Source organism: Schistocerca nitens, chromosome 6, assembly GCF_023898315.1.
Source record: "Schistocerca nitens isolate TAMUIC-IGC-003100 chromosome 6, iqSchNite1.1, whole genome shotgun sequence".
NCBI classification, from domain to species: domain Eukaryota; kingdom Metazoa; phylum Arthropoda; class Insecta; order Orthoptera; family Acrididae; genus Schistocerca; species Schistocerca nitens.
Window position 1 is genome coordinate 460,661,459 of NC_064619.1, and position 18,656 is coordinate 460,680,114.

The 18,656-nt window shown below is 41.9% G+C and overlaps 1 protein-coding gene across 1 annotated transcript in view; it reads left to right on the top strand.

Annotated features, from left to right (window-relative positions):
* LOC126263408 (zwei Ig domain protein zig-8-like) overlaps positions 1 to 18,656 on the top strand; it is a 449,731-nt gene that overhangs the window by 211,392 nt on the left and 219,683 nt on the right. The gene's annotated exons all lie outside the window — the stretch shown is intronic.

Below are 18,656 nucleotides of genomic sequence, written 5' to 3' on the forward strand. Positions count from 1 at the left end.
GCAAGTATTTTTTAAGAAGCGTTAAAGTTACTCATTTGTGTCGCACGAAGAGTCGCTCATAACAGTGCTCTGTATGGCCTTTACTGCCAAGTGGACGAATCGCCGAATAAGCAGACGAGACAGAAAGATAAAGTAGCGCCACTGGCGCAAAGACCTGTACACACAAGCGAATTTTAAGCACAGGAACCATACGAAGACGCCTCAAATCACAATTTTTTTTGAATAAACTGCACTTGCACTTAACGTCAATAGCTAAACTGTTGTACTTGTTACACAGGTGACTAGTAAAGGAAAGAGAATCAAGGCATTGTATGATGTTGCATAACAGACGACTTGCACCTGTCGGGACTCTAATTTGTCGACATGGAAAATTTCACAACAATTCCTGTAGCACAGTTATTATGATAATTGTTCAGTGATGTATATGTTACTAACAAGGGGAGGCCGCCAATTGTGAAATTCAGATTCAATTCATACTGCGCATAATAAAAGCTCATGACCAGAGGTGTAATGTAGCAAAACACCAAGATGCAATTCTCAGGCGTTGTCGAGAAAATCGACAGTTAAAATAAACCGTTCTGGTGAAATACTCTCTAAGATTAATACTTTTCTATAGCGTTGTGGCGAAGCGGTAAGCGCTTGGGTTTGTAATCCGAAGGTCGCCGGATCGAATCTCGCGCCATGCAACCTTTTTTTTTTAGTATTTGTAATTCAAATGTTTGTATACACACACACACACACACACACACACACACACACACACACACACACACATATATATATATATATATATATATATATATATATATATATATATATACATTCCCGGTAATCTGTTGCAACAATTATGCATATAATAAGTTGTTGAAATTCGGTTGTCGTGGAAAAACTGGCGACTTCGAACATCATTATGTTTTCCGCAAACAAAATTGTCTTCATAATGTTAACCACGTACAGTTAACGGAAGACGTAGAAACGATATTCCGAAACGAATACGTATAGCGTAAGTCAAACGTTCGAATTAGAATAGAAACCCCACGAACACAAATTTGCTGTGGCAGGTATGAAATATAAACTCCGTTACTCGCTCGTTACACTTGAAGGACAGATGTTGAATGGGCCGAAACGAGCCACCGCATAACAGCGTAGTTGCCTGCTAACTTCGAAAGAAGGTAGATGCGGTCCCTAGCGAAACTTATAACATCGTCGAAAATCATTGCGGACGTGAGAGCTTTGGTACACCCTGTTAAACAAACGGAAAAATGGAGGCGGTACAATTGGAGAGCGATCCGCCTTCACCAACACGCATGAGCAATTCATTAATAGTTTATATATATTTGAATTATAAAAAACTAATGATAAAAAAATGTTGTATGGCGGGAGATTCAATCCGGCGACCTTCGGATTTCGAACCCTAGCGCTTACCGCTGCGCCACGACGCTGTAGAAAACTATTAATCGTAGAGAGTATTTCACGGCAACGGTTTCTTTTAACAGTCGATTTTCTCGACAACGGCTGAGAAGTGCATCTTTGTGCTTAGCCACATTACACCTCTGGCTATGAGCTTTTATTATGCGCAGTATGAATCGAATCTGAATTTCACAATTGGCGGCCTCCCCTTGTAAGAATGAAACAGCCCGCCCGGCTAGCCGCGCGGTCTAACGCCCTGCGTCCTGAGTGGGAAGCCGTGCCGGTCCCCGGCGCCAATCCACCCGGCGGATTAGTGTCGAGGTCCGGTGTGCCGGCCAGTCTGTGGATGGTTTTTAAAGCGGTTTTCCAACTGCCTCTGTGAATGTGGCCTGGTTCCCCTATGTCGGCTATTGCTGCGCAAACACTGTCTCAACGTTTGCGTACACCATCGTTACTCTATCACGTAAACTTTCGGGGCTACATTTGTCTCATATGAGACGTTCCCGCGGGGTGGGGTGGGTGGTGCGGGCAGGAGGGGGGACTCCACCGGGGGCCGAACCGCACAATAACCCAGGATTCGGTGTTGGGCGGCGGTGGACTTCTGTGGCCTGTTGGGGAGTTGTGAATCCCGAGGGCTACGGCGGGACGAAGCCTCTCCGTCGTTTCTAGGTCCCTGGTTTAATACACAATACACAAGAACGAAACAGCTCTTTGTTTATTCCCTGTGTCACAAAGACGAGAAATGTCTATTGGGGATTTTCTCTGCCTCGTGATGGCTGGGTGTTGTGTGCTGTCCTTATGTTAGTTAGGTTTAAGTAGTTCTAAGTTCTAGGGGACTTATGACCACAGCAGTTAAGTCCCATAGTGCTCAGAGCCATTTGAACCATTTGTCTATTGGATGACAAAAACAAACATTTTCCTTACACCAGGCACAACTGATTAAAAAAAATAATAATAATAATTCAATCACGCACTTCACAGTAGGTACTAGTGTTATTTAGCAATACTGGGGTGGAGGAAGACATAGTTGTGGCCGTTCTTTTGCATATTGTGCTGAATACCAGGTATACTTGATCAAATTTGTAAAAAGTCGATATGCAAAATAACAATCCACAGATGGCTCAATTTTATGCGTTCAAGAATTATATTGTGTGACCGTTTTATAAAAAATTCTTTATCCTGTCGAAAAATTTCACTATCGAGAGCTGTGTCAAACTATTAGTCTCTGGTGGTATCCGAATAATATTAAGTCTATTCGTCATCCTATGGTCAGAAATTATTTTCTGCAGTTTTTAAGATGTTTATGACGTAGTAATGAAACTTACTCTCTCCCAATTTTCCAGATTTTGCTAAATCAGTTATAAGGTTTTTGAAAGTTAATTGTCGTATTTCATTAAAACAAAATAGTTCCTAATTTGCCTTGAGTTTCCTAAAGAAAGATATGAAGGTGAGAAAAAAAGTAATTTACTGATACTTATCACAGGCGTTGTTCTCTACGAATTTATCATAGCGTTTATCGACTGCCAAATCTGTCTTTCATTTCCACTCGAAATAGTAAAGTGCGGTTTGCCAGCAGTTTTTGCACAGACCATGACATATTGGCTTTATACGTATCATTTTAAGGGATAATAAGAAGCTTCATCTCATGTCAGCCATGAATTTCTTGATAGTGTCACCTATTAATAATATCTTTTCTAGACATTTACTTGAAGAAAAATTCGTAATTTTGTGACTTCTCTTGTCATATAATTTCCTGAATCTGCTTAACTCAAAGAAGCATGGATATTAGTGATGTTCGTCTCAGTTGCAATTCAGAGGGAGCAATCTCGTAGATTGCACTGGCTCTCTTGAGCTGTTCTGAATCTAATGAAATGTCGACACCATTTGAGTGAATGTGCATGAGCTTAACTTCTAAATAACATATGTGTAAGTTTTCATTAGAAGTAGGTGACTTCAATCGTATTCAGTCTTGAAAACATTAACTGAATCGATTATTTCAGAAGGGTCTGAAGTCCACTTTTATGACAGTCTGTACTATGTACGTTTCAGCGTTTTTTAAGGGTCGACTCATCATTCAGTGTTGAAAGGAAGTCAGTTTTTATCAGCTTGTCGAAATATACAGCGGAAAAATTTTCGTTGATTGTAAAAGAGCCACATTTCCGCGATGTAAGACGCTTTTGTTTTCAACAGATCCGCTCATAAACTCCATGTTCTTTGTTGAGATGTTGTGATTGTCAAAAAAGGCGAGACAACTTTATAAATAAGGCATCTGTGGTTTGTTTCAAAGTCATTGTTGTACAATAAGCACTAAGATGTGACACTGTGACCTAATAGTACCTTATATCCTGTCAGTAAGAGTGAATCGTATTATGTATTTGAACTTATCTATAAGAAAAGGAGGAGGGAGGGTGTATGTCATCCTGATCAGTAAGAAAGAAATGTAATCAACACTGCTAAACTAAAGGGATTCGGGCGTACCAATTACCGAGGAAAGATAATACCAGCAAAATCTCTTAGAAACCATTAATCAAGATGATAAATTATAAATTTTCACACATTTCCTGGATCTTAATAAAATAAACAAAATCTTTACCTTCAGAGCCTAAGACAGGCAGAAAAAGTAAAACGACTTAGACCAAGGCAAGGAAAAAGTCCAAAGCAAACCCTCTCAAATATCATTGCGTGGTGGGAGTAAATCGTATCCAAATTTGCAGACAAACATTTCTAACCTTATTGTCAGTTGTCGAAAAAAGGATGAGAAGAACAAGATAGCTACTTATGTTTGGAAACAGCCTTAGACATGAAAGAGGAAAGTCAAAGACTGGTAATTCAATATCAGAACTTGTAACTGCAAAAGCTCATTAACAGTGAGCTCATATCATCGTTTCCGACGAAAGTGTTTCACATGCTGGTACAGCGTACCTTTACTTGAGTGCTGACTTGAATAAAAAGATCATGTACAAGCTTTTCAAAGAAGTGAATCCCCTTTCTCCGATCTAATAAGAGTACTGTAAGAAAATATTTAACTAGGAATTGGACCTTCATGTTGGTAGACTACAAGTAGAAATGTGTTGTCAATGTGAGTAACTTATGCTGAAAATTAAAAACAAAAGTTTTAATGAGGCGATTTGTGATTTAATGGTGCACAAGAGAAATCCAAGAAATTTTATGCTGCTTTTAATGTACGTGAACGGCTGTTCAAAGAAAATAAGCATATTTTTAGTCTAAGCTTTGATTTCATGCAGGAACTTCATTTACCAAGTGTGCCTGTTCAAGATCTATTTTATCCCTGACAACTGCCGGTTTATGTTTCCGACATTCGCAACTTGAAAGACAATAAGGCATTTCATTACATTTATAACGAAGGTGTCGTGCACAAAGGTCGTAACGAAAAGTGCACTTTCTTGTATCACTAACGCACAGCGGGCATCCCCAAGGATACAAAATTATTTATCTGATTTGTGATAATTGCCCAGCGCGAAACAAAAATCACTGTTTAATAAGAATGTGTCAAGCTTTCGTGGCTGATGGAATATTTCAGAAAATGGAGGTGTTCTTTCCAGTCAGAGGGCATTCTTTCTTAGTGTCTGAAATATATTTTGGCACAATGAAGAAATCACAGCGAATAACTGGCAGAATACATACTATTATGGGTTATGTTGAAATGATCATATCATTGAGTGTAAGACGATAATTGTCTGCAGATGTTATCTCATCAGATGAAATCCTGGACTTCAAGTCGTGATGGACGAGACTTTACAAGAGGACAGCTCATTCACTAGACACAGTTACGTCACGAAGAGTCTAGAAAGTGGCACTCATTGTTTAAACATTTCATCATTTGCACTTCAGGGATGAGGTATTTCGGACTGTAACAGCCTGCAGTATGATCAATGTTTTAAATGCCTACACATTTAGGACAACTTGGACTTTCTCGATCCGACGTCAACTTCCCAGCTGTTAGGTCCCATTCAGATGACTGCATTTCTATCAACGCAAAGGATTTGACAGCGGTAAAGACGTCGTCTTCTTACTTAGTGCAGGAAGAACACATCCTAAAGTTGTGGAAAGCTGTTCGTCAGTGTTCAACTTCTGCGGGAGCACCGGCCACAGAGGTGTGGATTGTGATTTACAGTATTAATTAACAGTTGCTGAAGTTAAAATCTTCTGGGTTATTAGGCCGCGTCATGTTTCTTCTAAAATGTTCGACGTTTCGACCCCTCTTCTGAGATCTTCCTCAGAATCTTTTGTTGTCCACTACTGCTAGAGGACACCAAAAGATTCTGACGAAGATACCAGCAGAGGAGTCGAAACGTCGAACATTTTAGAAAAAACATGACGCGGCCTAATAACCCAGAAGATTTTAACTTCAGTGATAACGGCCACGAAAGCCTGCAGACTTACATAATAAACAGATTGTTTTAACGACCAGATACTGTGAATTCTTTAAACATTGTCTGTAACATTTACTTACACGTTATTTAAGCAGTTTCTTTGTGTGACGTAAAGGTTCTACTAGTTTCATTTCTCACTTATTTCAGAAAAGCCCTATGCCTAAGAGAAATATTCAGTTGTGGTTAATAAGTCAGAATAATTTTTCTCACTGATATCTCTCCATAGTCACTGCAAACAATTAAGAAAATGCCCTGTGAAGTATTAAGTTTTTTCCACTTTTCATCGAAACTATGTCAGATGGACGTAGGACCCCTCTGAAATAAGCGATTCATTTAGGTTACAAGTTACTGCAAACTCTGAATCCTGCACAAAGACAGATGCTACTGGCAAGCGTATACGAAGAAAACACGAAGAAAATGAATTCCGTTATATCTCTAGTGTTAAGACTTAGCGATAACATAAAGGTAGCTGTTAATCGTTATGGATTTTAAATGAGTTGCAGACTCCAAAGAATAATAACTGTGAACAGTTGTGGGAAAGAATCTTTTAACACAACCTAAAATTCGCTTCACAAATTACTATCGCATTGAACCATGTTACGTGTTTACTTATGCACCATCAGTCAACGCAACGCACCTGCCGTGCTGTGCGTGTGCTGTTTGCTACAGCTGCGGTAAGGGTGTACCTTACTACAGCCGCCTGGGGAGCTACGAATTCGACAGCTTTCCATATTTTTAAGAAATTGTTAGCGAATAAAATTTTGACGTACACTTCCTTTCAGTTTATTCTTCCTCTGTAATAAATTTCAACGCAGGTTTCGACATGTCAGATTGGACCGTTCCCTTGTAAGGCTTGCAGGTAGTCTACATCTACATCTTCATGATTACTCTGAAATTTACAGCTTAGTGCCTAGAAGAGGGTTACCAATCACCTTCAAGCTATTTCCCTACCGTTCCACTGTCGAAAAAAAAAATGGTTCAAATGGCTGTGAGCACTATGGGACTTCACTTCTGAGGTAATCAGTCCCCTAGACGTTAGAACTACTTAAACCTAACTAACCTAAGGACTTCTCACACATCCATGCGCGAGGCAGGATTCGAACCTGCGACCGTAGTGGTCGCGCGGTTCCAGATTGTAGCGCCTAGAACCGCTCGACCACCCCGGCCGTCACTCTCGAAAAGTGCGCGGGAGAAACGAACACTTAATCTTTCCGTGCGGGATCCGATATTTGTTATTTTATCATGATGACCATTCCTCCATATTAGGTGCACGCAAACAAAACATTTTTTTCACTCTGAGGACAAATTTGCTGATTGAAATTTCTTGATAAGATCCTGCTGCAACGAGAATCGCCTTTGTTTTAATGATAGACCCCCAATTCTCGTATCATATGCGTGGCACTCCCTCCCCTATTCCGCGATAACAAAAAACTAGCTCCCCTTCTTTAAACTTTATCGTTTTCCTCCGTCTGTCCTATCTGATATGGGTCCCACACCGCATAGCAACACTCCAGAAGAGCGTTGACAAACTAGCGTAAGCAGTCTCTTTAACAGACCTGTTCTATTCTCGAAGTGGTCAGCCAATAAAATGCTGTCTTTGGTTTGCTTTCCCCACATTATCTATGTGATCATTTCAGTTTAAGTTATTCGTAATTTAATCCCTAATTGTTTGTTGAATTTACAGTATTTAAATTTGTGTGTCTTACTCCGTAACAAAAATTTAGCGAATTCCTTTCATTAATTATGTGGATGGGTTCACACTTTCCGTTATTTAGAGTCAATTGGCACTTTTTTCACCACACAGATGTTGTTGTTGTTGTGGTCTTCAGTCCTGAGACTGGTTTGATGCAGCTCTCCATGCTACCCTATCCTGTGCAAGTTTCTTCATCTCCCAGTACCTACTGCAACCTACATCCTTCTGAATCTGCTTAGTGTATTCATCTCTTGGTCTCACTCTACGATTTTTACCCTCCACGCTGCCCTCCAATGCTAAATTTGTGATCTCTTGATGCCTCGGAACATGTCCTACCAACCGATCCCTTCTTCTCGTCAAGTTGTGCCACAAACTCCTCTTCTCCCCAATTCTATTCAATACCTCCTCATTAGTTATGTGATCTACCCATCTAATCTTCAGCATTCTTCTGTAGCACCCCATTTCGAAAGCTTCTATTCTCTTCTTGTCCAAACTATTTATCGTCCATGTTTCACTTCCATACGTGGCCACACTCCATCCAAAAACTTTCAGAAACGACTTCCTGACACTTAAATCTATACTCGGTGTTAACAAATTTCTCTTCTTCAGAAACGCTTTCCTTGCCATTGCCAGTCTACATTTTATATCCTCTATACTTCGACCATCATCAGTTATTTTGCTCCCCAAATAGCAACACTCCTTTACTACTTTAAGTGTCTCATTTCCTAATCTAATTCCCTCAGCATCACCCGATTTAATTCGACTACATTCCATGGTCCTCGTTTTGCTTTTGTTGATGTTCATCTTATATTCTCCTTTCAAGACAATGTCCATTCCGTTCAACTGCTCTACCAAGTACTTTGCCGTCTCTGACAGAATTACAATGTCATCGGCGAACCGCAAAGTTTTTATTTCTTCTCCATGGATTTTAATACCTACTCCGAATTTTTCTTTTGTTTCTTTTACTGCTTGCTCAATATACAGATTGAATAACATCGGGGAGAGGCTACAACCCTGTCTCACTCCCTTCCCAACCACTGCTTCCCTTTCACGCCCCTCGACTCTTATACCTGCCATCTGGTTTCTGTACAAATTGTAAATAGCCTTTCTCTCCCTGTATTTTACCCCTACCGCCTTTAGAATTTGGAAGAGAGTATTCCAGTCAACATTGTCAAAAGCTTTCTATAAGTCTACAAATGCTAGATACGTAGGTTTGCCTTTCCTTAATCTTTCTTCTAAGATAAGTTTTAAGGTCAGTATTGCCTTACGTGTTCCAATATTTCTACGGAATCCAAACTGATCTTCCCCAAGGTCAGCTTCTACCAGTTGTTCCATTCGTCTGTAAAGAATTCGTGTTAGTATTTTGCAGCTGTGACTTATTAAACTGATAGTTCGGTAATTTCCACATCTGTCAACACCTGCCTTCTTTAGGATTGGAATTATTATATTCTTCTTGAAGTCTGAGGGTATTTCACCTGTCTCATACATCTTGCTCACCAGAAGGTAGAGTTTTGTCAGGACTGGCTCTCCCAAGGCAGTCAGTAGTTCTAGTGGAATGTTGTCTACTCCCGGGGCCTTGTTTCGGCTCAGGTCTTTCAATGCTCTGTCAAACTCTTCACGCAGTATCGCATCTCCCATTTCATCTTCATTTACATGCTCTTCCATTTCTATCTCGCCTAAATCGTTATGAAATTTCTTTTGATCATCTGATAAATTTTTAAGACGGTAAATGACAGTGTCATCTTTAAACAGTTTAAGCGGACTGCTGAGATTGGCTCCTGAATCGTTGATGTAGATGAGGAACAGCTGAGGGCATGTAACATTTCCTTGGGGAACGCCAGCTATTACTTCTGTTTTACTCAATGACCCCTAAAATACTACGGACTGTGGCCTTTCCGACAGGAAATCACAAACCCTGTCATCAACTGAGACGATACTCCATGGGCATGCAGTTTGATTAGAACTCGCTTGCGAGGAACAGTGTCAAAAGTCTTCTGAAAATCTGAAAGTATGGAATCAATTTGACATCCGCTGTGGATAGCACTCGTTACTTTGCGAGAGTAAAAAGTTAACTGAATTCCATAAGAGCGATGTTTGCTGAATCCATGTTGGCTGTTTGTCAACAAATCGTTCTCTTCGAGGCAGCTCGTAATGTTCGGGCACAATATACCGGGTGATCAAAAAGTCAGTATAAATTTGAAAACTTAATAAACACCGGAATAATGTAGATAGAGAGGTAAAAACTGACACACATGCTTGTAATGACATGGGGTTTTACTAGAACCGAAAAAGAAACACAAAATGTCCGACAAATGGCGCTGTACAGCAAAACTTCAGTGACTGCTACCGTAACGGGTGAGAGGTACGCCGATATGTTACAGAATCGCATCATCTCCAGCCTGGCTGATAAACACTTGCTGGAACGTACGATGTTTATGCAGGATGACACTCCACCCCATATTGCTAGACGCGTGAAAGGTCCCCTGCGCGCGTCGTTTGGTGATGATCGTGTGCTCAGCCCCCACTTACGTCATGCTTGGCCTCCCAGGACCCCAGACCTCAGACCGTGCGATTATTGGTTTTGGTGTTACCTGAAGTCGCAAGTGTATCGTGATCGACCGACATCTCTAGGGATGCTGGAAGAAAACATCCGACGCCAATGCCTCACCATCACTCCGGACATGCTTTACAGTGCTGTTCACAACATTATTCCTCGACATCAGCTATTGTTGAGGATAGTTGGCAGACATATTGAGCATTTCCTGTAAAGAAGATCATCTTTGCTTTGTCTTACTTTGTTATGCTAGTTATTGCTATTCTGATCAGATGAAGCGCCATCTGTCGGACATTTTTTGAACTTTTGTATTTTTTTTTGCTCTAGTAAAACCCCATGTCATTCCAAGCATGTGTGTCAATTTGTACCTCTCTATCTACATTATAACGTGATCTATTCAGTTTTCAAATTTATACTGACTTTTTGATCACCCAGTATGTTGCAAAATCCTACTGCCAATCGAAGTTGGCGGTACGGGTTTGCAATTAAGCAGATTACTCATATTTTCTTTCTTGGCTGTTGGTGTGAAGTGTGGCACTTTCCGGTCTTTAGTTACGGATCTTTCGCCGAGCGAGCGGTTGTATATGATTGCTAAATATGGAGCTATTGCATCAGCATACTCTGAAAGGAACCTGGCTGGTGTAGACGCACCAATCGCGATGAAGGAACGATGGGGTGGTGTGGGGGGGGGGGGGGAGGACAGTGAAAGAGGTACCCCAATACCCTCCGCCACACAGCGTGTGGCAGCTTGAGAGGTTCAGGCGTAGAAGCAGTCGTGGCTGCCACCTCTAGTGCCTGCAGTGTGCTCCGCGGCCCGCCGCCCCGAGCAGCGGCTCCTCATCTGCATTGCTCATGGGGAGGCATTGTGCTGCGGCCACAGGAAGGCCCGCCGTCCCAGAAAACTCTGGCCGCGCCTTTGTGCGAGCGCTGACCACACCGCCGCGGCCCACACAACGGCTTCACACTGCTCTGCCACCGCCAGTTGAAAGGACGCCTTACCACGCTACATCGCACGCCTGCGTTTGCTCTGTGCGGCTGTGCGCAACCGAATTCAAATCGCTGCCTTCACTATACATTTCCCTTGCCCTTGAGTCAATCGTACTAAATCTTTTCTAAGCAATTATTAACGCAACTTCGCTTAACAGTCTACATCTACACTACTGGCCATTAAAATTGCTACACCAAAAAGAAATGCTGATGATAAACGGGTATTCATTGGACAAATATCTTATACTAGAACGGACATGTGATTACATTTTCACGCAGTTTGGGTGCATAGATCCTGAGAAATCAGTACCCAGAACAACCACCTCTGGCCGAAATGACGGCCTTGATACGCCTGGGCATTGAGTCAGACACAGCTTGGATGGCGTGTACAGGTACAGCTGACCATGCAGCTTCAACACGATACCACAGTTCATCAAGAGTAGTGACTGGCGTATTGTGACAAGCCAGTTGCTCGGCCACCATTGATCAGACGTTTTCAATTGGTGAGAGATCTGGAGAATGTGCTAGCCAGGGCAGCAGTCGATTTTTTTCTGTATCCAGAAAGGCCCGTACAGGACCTGCAAATGCGGTCGTGCATTATCCTGCTGAAATGTAGGGTTTCGCAGGGATCGAATGAAGGGCAGAGCCACGGTCGTAAGACGTCTGAAATGTAACTTACACTGTTCAAAGTGCCGTAAATGCGAACAAGAGGTGACCGGGACGTGTAACCATGGCACCCCATACCATCACGCCGGGTGATACGCCAGTATGGCGATGACGAATACCGCTTCCAATGTGCGTTCACCGCGATGTCGCCAAACACGGATGCGACCATCATGATGCTGTAAACAGAAGCTGTATTCATCCGAAAAAATGAAGTTCTGCCATTCGTGCACCCAGGTTCGTCGTTGAGTACACCATCGCAGGCGCTCCAGTCTGTGAAGCAGCGTCATGGATAACCGCAGCCATGGTGTACGAGCTGATAGTCCATGCTGCTGCAAACGTCGTCGAACTGTTCGTGCAGATCGTTGTTGTCTTGCAAACATCCCCATCTGTTGACTCAGGGATCGAGACGTGGCTGCAAGATCCGTTACAGCCATGCGGATAAGATGCCTGTCATCTCGACTACTAGTGATACGAGGCCGTTGGGATCCAGCACGGCGTTCCGTATTACCCTCCTGAACCCACCGATTCCATATTCATTGGATATCGACCAACGCGACCAGCAATGTCACGATACGATAAACGGCAATCGCGATAGGCTACAATCCGACCTTTATCAAGGACGGAAACTTGATGGAACGCATTTCTCCTCCTTACAAGAAGCATCACAACAACGTTTCACCAGCCAACGGCGGTCAACTGCCGTTTGTGTATGAGAAATCGGTTGGAAACTTTCCTCGTGTCAACACGTTGTAGGTGTCACCATCGGCGCCGGCCTTGTGTGAATGCTCTGAAACGCTAATAATTTGCATATGGCAGCATCTTCTTCCTGTCGGTTAAATTTCGCGGCTGTAGCACGTCGTTTTCGTAGTGTAGCAATTTTAATGGCCCGTAGTGTACATTTACACCCTGCCAGTTTATTTTGTGTGGTCAAGGGTACGTTACGGATGACCTGAAACCATCCTAATCCTTTTGAACTTAACGGATTACATATTACATAGATGATATGACCTCAGTGAGAATTCCCTGAAAATATTCTCCCATTTTAAATAAAATCTTAACCCGACAATGACAGTTAACGTGATCCGATTTCATTCATACAAAAAAAAAAAAAAAAAAACAGAACATCTTATAGGACTATAGGTTTGACATGTATTTTAGTATGTTCCAGAGTGCCGGCCGCTGGTGGCCGAGCGGTTCTGGAGCTACAGTCTGGAACCGCGCGACCGCTACGGTCGCAGGTTCGAATCCTGCCTCGGGCATGGATGTGTGTGTTGTCCTTAGGTTAGTTAGGTTTAAGTAGTTCTAAGTTCTAGGGGACTTATGACCTCAGCAGTTGAGTTCCGTAGTGCTCAGAGCCATTTTTTATGTTCCAGAGAGCACTTCTATCACCTCAGTTCAGTATGTGCACTGTTGTCTGGTGAGTACAGGGTCCGCATGCGTATTAGCATGGACGCGTGTAAGGCGCTAATGACGTCATGTGCCTATGCATGCAGCGTTCAACTGGTCCAAAAGTGGATCTGTGGTGGTTGGCATTAGGTCCTAGCGCTGCACCCATATCTCACACATTTTCGACTCGCAACAATTCTGATTGTCTGACGGGCCAGGCAAAAAGCTGATATCCTGTGACACCAAGAAGGCACGTGTTCAAGCAGCAACATTTGTCGTGCATTGTATTCATGAAAAATGACACCTGCGCTGTTGTGCAGGAAGGGTATGGCAACGGATGGCAGGATGTCATTCACTTATGTCACACTGGTCACAGTGGTCTGAATAGGCACCAGACGTGATTTGTGATTGCACCCAATAGCCACCCGCACCATAATGCCGTGTTTCTCGTGCGAATTCAGTCACTGGGATTCCTCTCCTCCTAACTGCGGCGAACCAAAAATGCGGTCTTCATTTTCAAACAAACAGAACCTGAATTCGTCCGAAAACACTACCGGATGCCTTTTCTGTCCCCAGTGACGTCGTTCCATACACCGACTCCAGACAACATGTTTTTTTAATATTCGCCTAAGGTGTGCAGAGAAGTGAACGATGCGCACGAACACCATCCCGGAATAAACGGCGACGGACTGTTACCCCTGATAGTGTTCGCCGTGTTACACTGTTTTGCTGTTGAGTCAGAGCCGTGGAGGACGAAGATCTATCCTGTAATGCCATTCGGATGTGACCGTCGATCGCCTCGGGAGTTGGTCTTTGTGGCGCGACCCGGCCCAACTCGTGTTCTACGGCCTTCTGTTAACCATCTCCGACACACACCCGTTGCACTGCCGAAGCATTTCGTCCCACATGAGCAGCAATTTCCCGGATGTATGAATCACGTTCTCTCAACCAGTAATGCACCCCTTTTCGAACTCACTGATTTGTCGGTACAGTTCCCGCGTACGTCTGGGAGACATAATGCACGTCTGCTCAAGTCACATTGATCCATCACCCTTGATTTATAGCGATAACTAGAGACGCGTGCACGTTTTACCGGTAGTTGGTGTTGCGCTGCTGACCTTGAACCCGTGGGTCGATATGTTTCAAATTACAAACATTTCTGCAGAACATACACGTCTTGTTAATATGAATGTTCTGTCTCTAGTCGCTATAGATGTTCTGCATTTTCTGAACATGGGTGTATGTAAGTAGTGTGAACTGATTTCACAGCGCAACACAAAATGCAAAGGAAGCTTGAAAATACATCAAACTGAACACCAAATTATAATCACATCTAATTTTAGGGCCAAAACACTCTAATGTGTGTTGGTGTCTTCCCTTATACACTGAAACCTCAAGAACTATATCGTTTTATTGAAGAGTGAAGCGATAGACAATTCTTCATCGTTGGAGTACATGATAGGAAATTCAGACTAAATGAAACACACTTCACAGTAAACGATCACATCAGTTCAGAGTGTAATTTATAATATTAGACACAAAGATCTCTTGATGTGAAATAGCTTTCGACAGTAACTAGTTGCCATCCTCAGATTATCAAGTCTCGCAGCAATATCATTACTCATCAGTCTCCTCGACAACTGAGAATATGCTCCAGTTACAATAATACAGCTTCACACTGTTTTGCCAAATATATAGAACCAGCTAAATAAAATATCCATAACACCAATAAGGATTAGAAGAGCAAGAGGTAGATCAGGAAGGACGATGCATCGATTACAACTCATTTAAGATATTCAGCATTAAAGAGCGACTGTGTCCTTTAAAAAGGTTAGTAACATGTAATCAGATCTTAAAAATATATGAATTTTGGTGCGAAGAGTAGCAACTAGCTGTTAAAATAGATAAACTTCACAACACAAACAACTTGCTTGTAGCCATTGACAGTCTGATTAATGCCACAACGCCCAATGTCATATAAAGAACTGTGTGTAACACTGGAATTGGGAAGTCTGACAATGTAATGAGTTCTTCCTTAGTTATCGGAAATAGCAATCTGCTATTCGCTATATAAGCTCTCGTCTCCTTGGAGATTATATGTGTTAATTAATGATTATTATGTTACAATCCTTTTGTTGTAGTTGACCGTGTATATCGAGACTTCGTTCACTGTTGCCGACCGGTCTCGCGGTTCTAGGCGCGCAGTCCGGAACTGTGGGACTGCTACGGTCGCAGGTTCGAATCCTGCCTCGGGCATGGATGTGTGTGATGTCCTTAGGTTAGGTAGGTTTAACTAGTTCTAAGTTGTAGGGGACTGATAACCACAGCAGTTGAGTCCCATAGTGCTCAGAGCCATTTGAGCCGTTCACTGTTAAATGCAATGGTGTGGTACTAACCGATGGAGACGCATTAAGAACTGGTAAAATTTCATTTATTTCCTTTATCACACTGCACAAACATAAACACACTATTATTCAAACTGTGTGCCACTACTATTAAACATAGAGATAAATCCTTCGCTACGCAACCGCCTTTGGCTAACGCAGCCTGCACCTTCCTCAGCCTCTCAACAACTGCCTCTGCTTGCGACTCTCTGCGCCACTGGGCATTGTCACCCTCCAAAGAACAACCACTTACAGATAGTACACGCCAGTACCCTCACAACTAGGCTGTACTGAGAAATTAAACTTTCTTTACGGTAGAGAGAGCTTACAAATACTTGCATGAGCCGTTCTGGAATTCATCTGCAATATGTATCTAAGATTCTCTGGACGAACACGGGAAAATGGGTAGCTTGAATGGCCCCTCGCTGTTAGCAATAATCAGTCCTCTGTGGCTTGTGCTGTCTCTTTCGTTTATTGAGAATTTGGACATGTTGTCACCTTCAGTTCATCCACTGTTTCGTTTCCAAATTTTTTTCACTATCGCAGATTTGTTAGAAATTTAATATGTCCAGTTTTTTGGGCTGAGGGGTGGCGGGGGAAGGGTGAAGCGGAGACACTGGTCTGACTTGTTTGATACGGTTGGGCACTGTTTCTTGTCTTTTACTATACTTCTCGTCACACAGCACCACTTTGACTCGACGTCTTCATTTACTAGTTATAGCTAATTACTTGTTCGTGTTAGCCACCTTTAAGGTCTCCGTTCTTTTGAGAACAGTGATGTATTTCCTATTTATTCAAACGAAGATTTGTAAAAGACATTTAAAACGAGACACAAGATACGAATCAGAATAAAAGAAAGAAAGTGACCCAAGATAAGCCCAAATTTAGTTACATCAGGTGTACTTGCACTTCAGGGTTTCGTCCACTGCACTGGATGGAGACAGCCGTGAGAAGCTGAATGAACTTAATTCCGTCGTACCCAAAGTATGAAGTCTCGTAAGTACGGACATGTTCCTAATAATTCAGCATCGATGCGGGCAAGGGTTATGAATGTGTAAGAAAGGTAGTGAGGCTGATTTTTAATCTACTAAAGTTTTTATTTTTTTCGAACAACAGCATTGTCCCCTTCAAAGTAGTTCTCGTTAGCTATATACCTGGGAGTCGTTGTTCTGAGTCTCAGTAGCATCGCTGAACTGGTAGGCCCTTCAACATGCCAGTCACATTATTTTTAATCTGTTCCAGTCCTATAATAACATCCTTTTAACACTTCTTTGATTTCAGGAAAAGTAAAACGTCACAAGGACTCAGATCAGGTGAACTGGGGCGGCTGAGGAACAACGGAAATGCCCTTTGAGATAAAAATTTCCGTGATGCCAGTGGCTGTGTGACATGGAACGTTGTCATGATGCAGCATTCACTTGTCTGCAATGTCCGGTCTCTCTCATTTCACTCGCGTCTTTCAAGGACATCTGTGTAAAACACTTGGTTGACTCTGTTGGAGGAATAAATTCTTTATGCACGATACCCCTACTGTCAAAAAGGCAGATGAGCATTGTTTTGATGTTTAATTTGTCCATACGAGCTTTTTTCCGGTCAAAGATATGACTCAGTGTGCTACTCCCCACTTTGCCGGCTTGTCTCAGCATCATACTCAAAACTTCTGGATTCATTCACTGTGACCACACGACTGAAGCATTCAGGTCCCCTTAAGAAGATCAACAAACACATTTCTTCGTCTGTCCCTCAGCTAACTTGTGAGGTTTTCCAGAACCATTTTGGTACATACTTTTCCCACGTGCAAATCTTCAGTTAAAATTCGATGTATGGCGGAAGTGTTCAACAGGTCACCCATCATCCTTATTGTTAAAAGTCGGTCTGATCCCACAAGAGCATGCACACACTAGTTGGTTTTTGAGGTTGAAGGAGAGTAGGTAAAAAAGTCGTTTTGAGGATAGGAGCAACAGATAAAGTAGATTCATCTCACAACACACGTGAGAATTTTAAATATTTCTAGTGAATATGTTCGTCGTGATTCGCCTGCACATTTTCGAGGATTTTCACAAAGAATGGAAACGAACTAGCACTTTTAAAAACTTCTTCAGCATATTTTTCGTATATTAATTACATGTATTCCTAGCTACAACAGGAAGTTGCAATTAGATTTTTTTGCAACATTCCACTCCAAGTGTCTGATGAAGTACGTTGATAATAATACCGCAGCCAGGAAGCAATGTTCAGTCGCTGCTGGATGATTAAACTGACCGCTTGTCTGTGTAATGAGGAAAGCAAATATCAATATTTGAGCGAGGAGTTTCAACCCTTTTTTTCTATTTTTTTAATTTTCCTCTCGGTCTTTCAAGTTTTATAGGGAATTTAAACTCATAAGCCTCACGGACAACAGTTTAATGAAAAAACTTGGCAGAGCAACCGACAGACGGTTTTATAAACGCCCCTGTGGCGGACGAACCCTGTCACCAAACAAGATTGGCTGGATTCCGTTTCACGGAAAAGAAACCGCATTGTCATATAGAAAATTTCTTTCATTCCGCGTCAACACAGTGCTTCTCTCTGTATATTAATTTTTGTACAGCAACGAATAAAAATACTCGGTAGTTCACTGCTTGGAAATGGGGATGTTGTAACGTGTTTTGCCTCGCTTTGTCAGAAACTGCGAGAGAAAGTTTGTAAATAGAATTCCACTCTTCCAAAGCTACGGTTCGGTGGTTTTGGTACACTATATAAATGACACAGTAAATGGTAGGTTACTGGTAGCATTGGTAGGGAAACGAACGTAAATGAATTTGTAAGAGAGAAATTGGGAGTCGAAAACTTACCTTTTTTTTTCATTACTTATCAATCCATTGTATACTTCATCGCTTACAAAATATAAACTGCATTTAATAAGTAATAAAATTAGTTGATCGCGTAACTTCTGCACCTTTGTGTAACCAAAGCAAATACTTCAAAGGAAGTTCCGTTTACAAGCACAAGCATAAAAATATGATTCATTAATGTTGTTGTATTGTACTCAAAAGAACGTTCATCATCATGACCACAGGTAGCAATTTTCTGTTATTATTAAAAAATGCGAAAACTGTTTGTGAATAACCGAAATATGTTTTATATATGTATTTTGTTTTTTGTTTATTTCTTTTATCTTTGGTCGGAAAATTGCGTTTTCT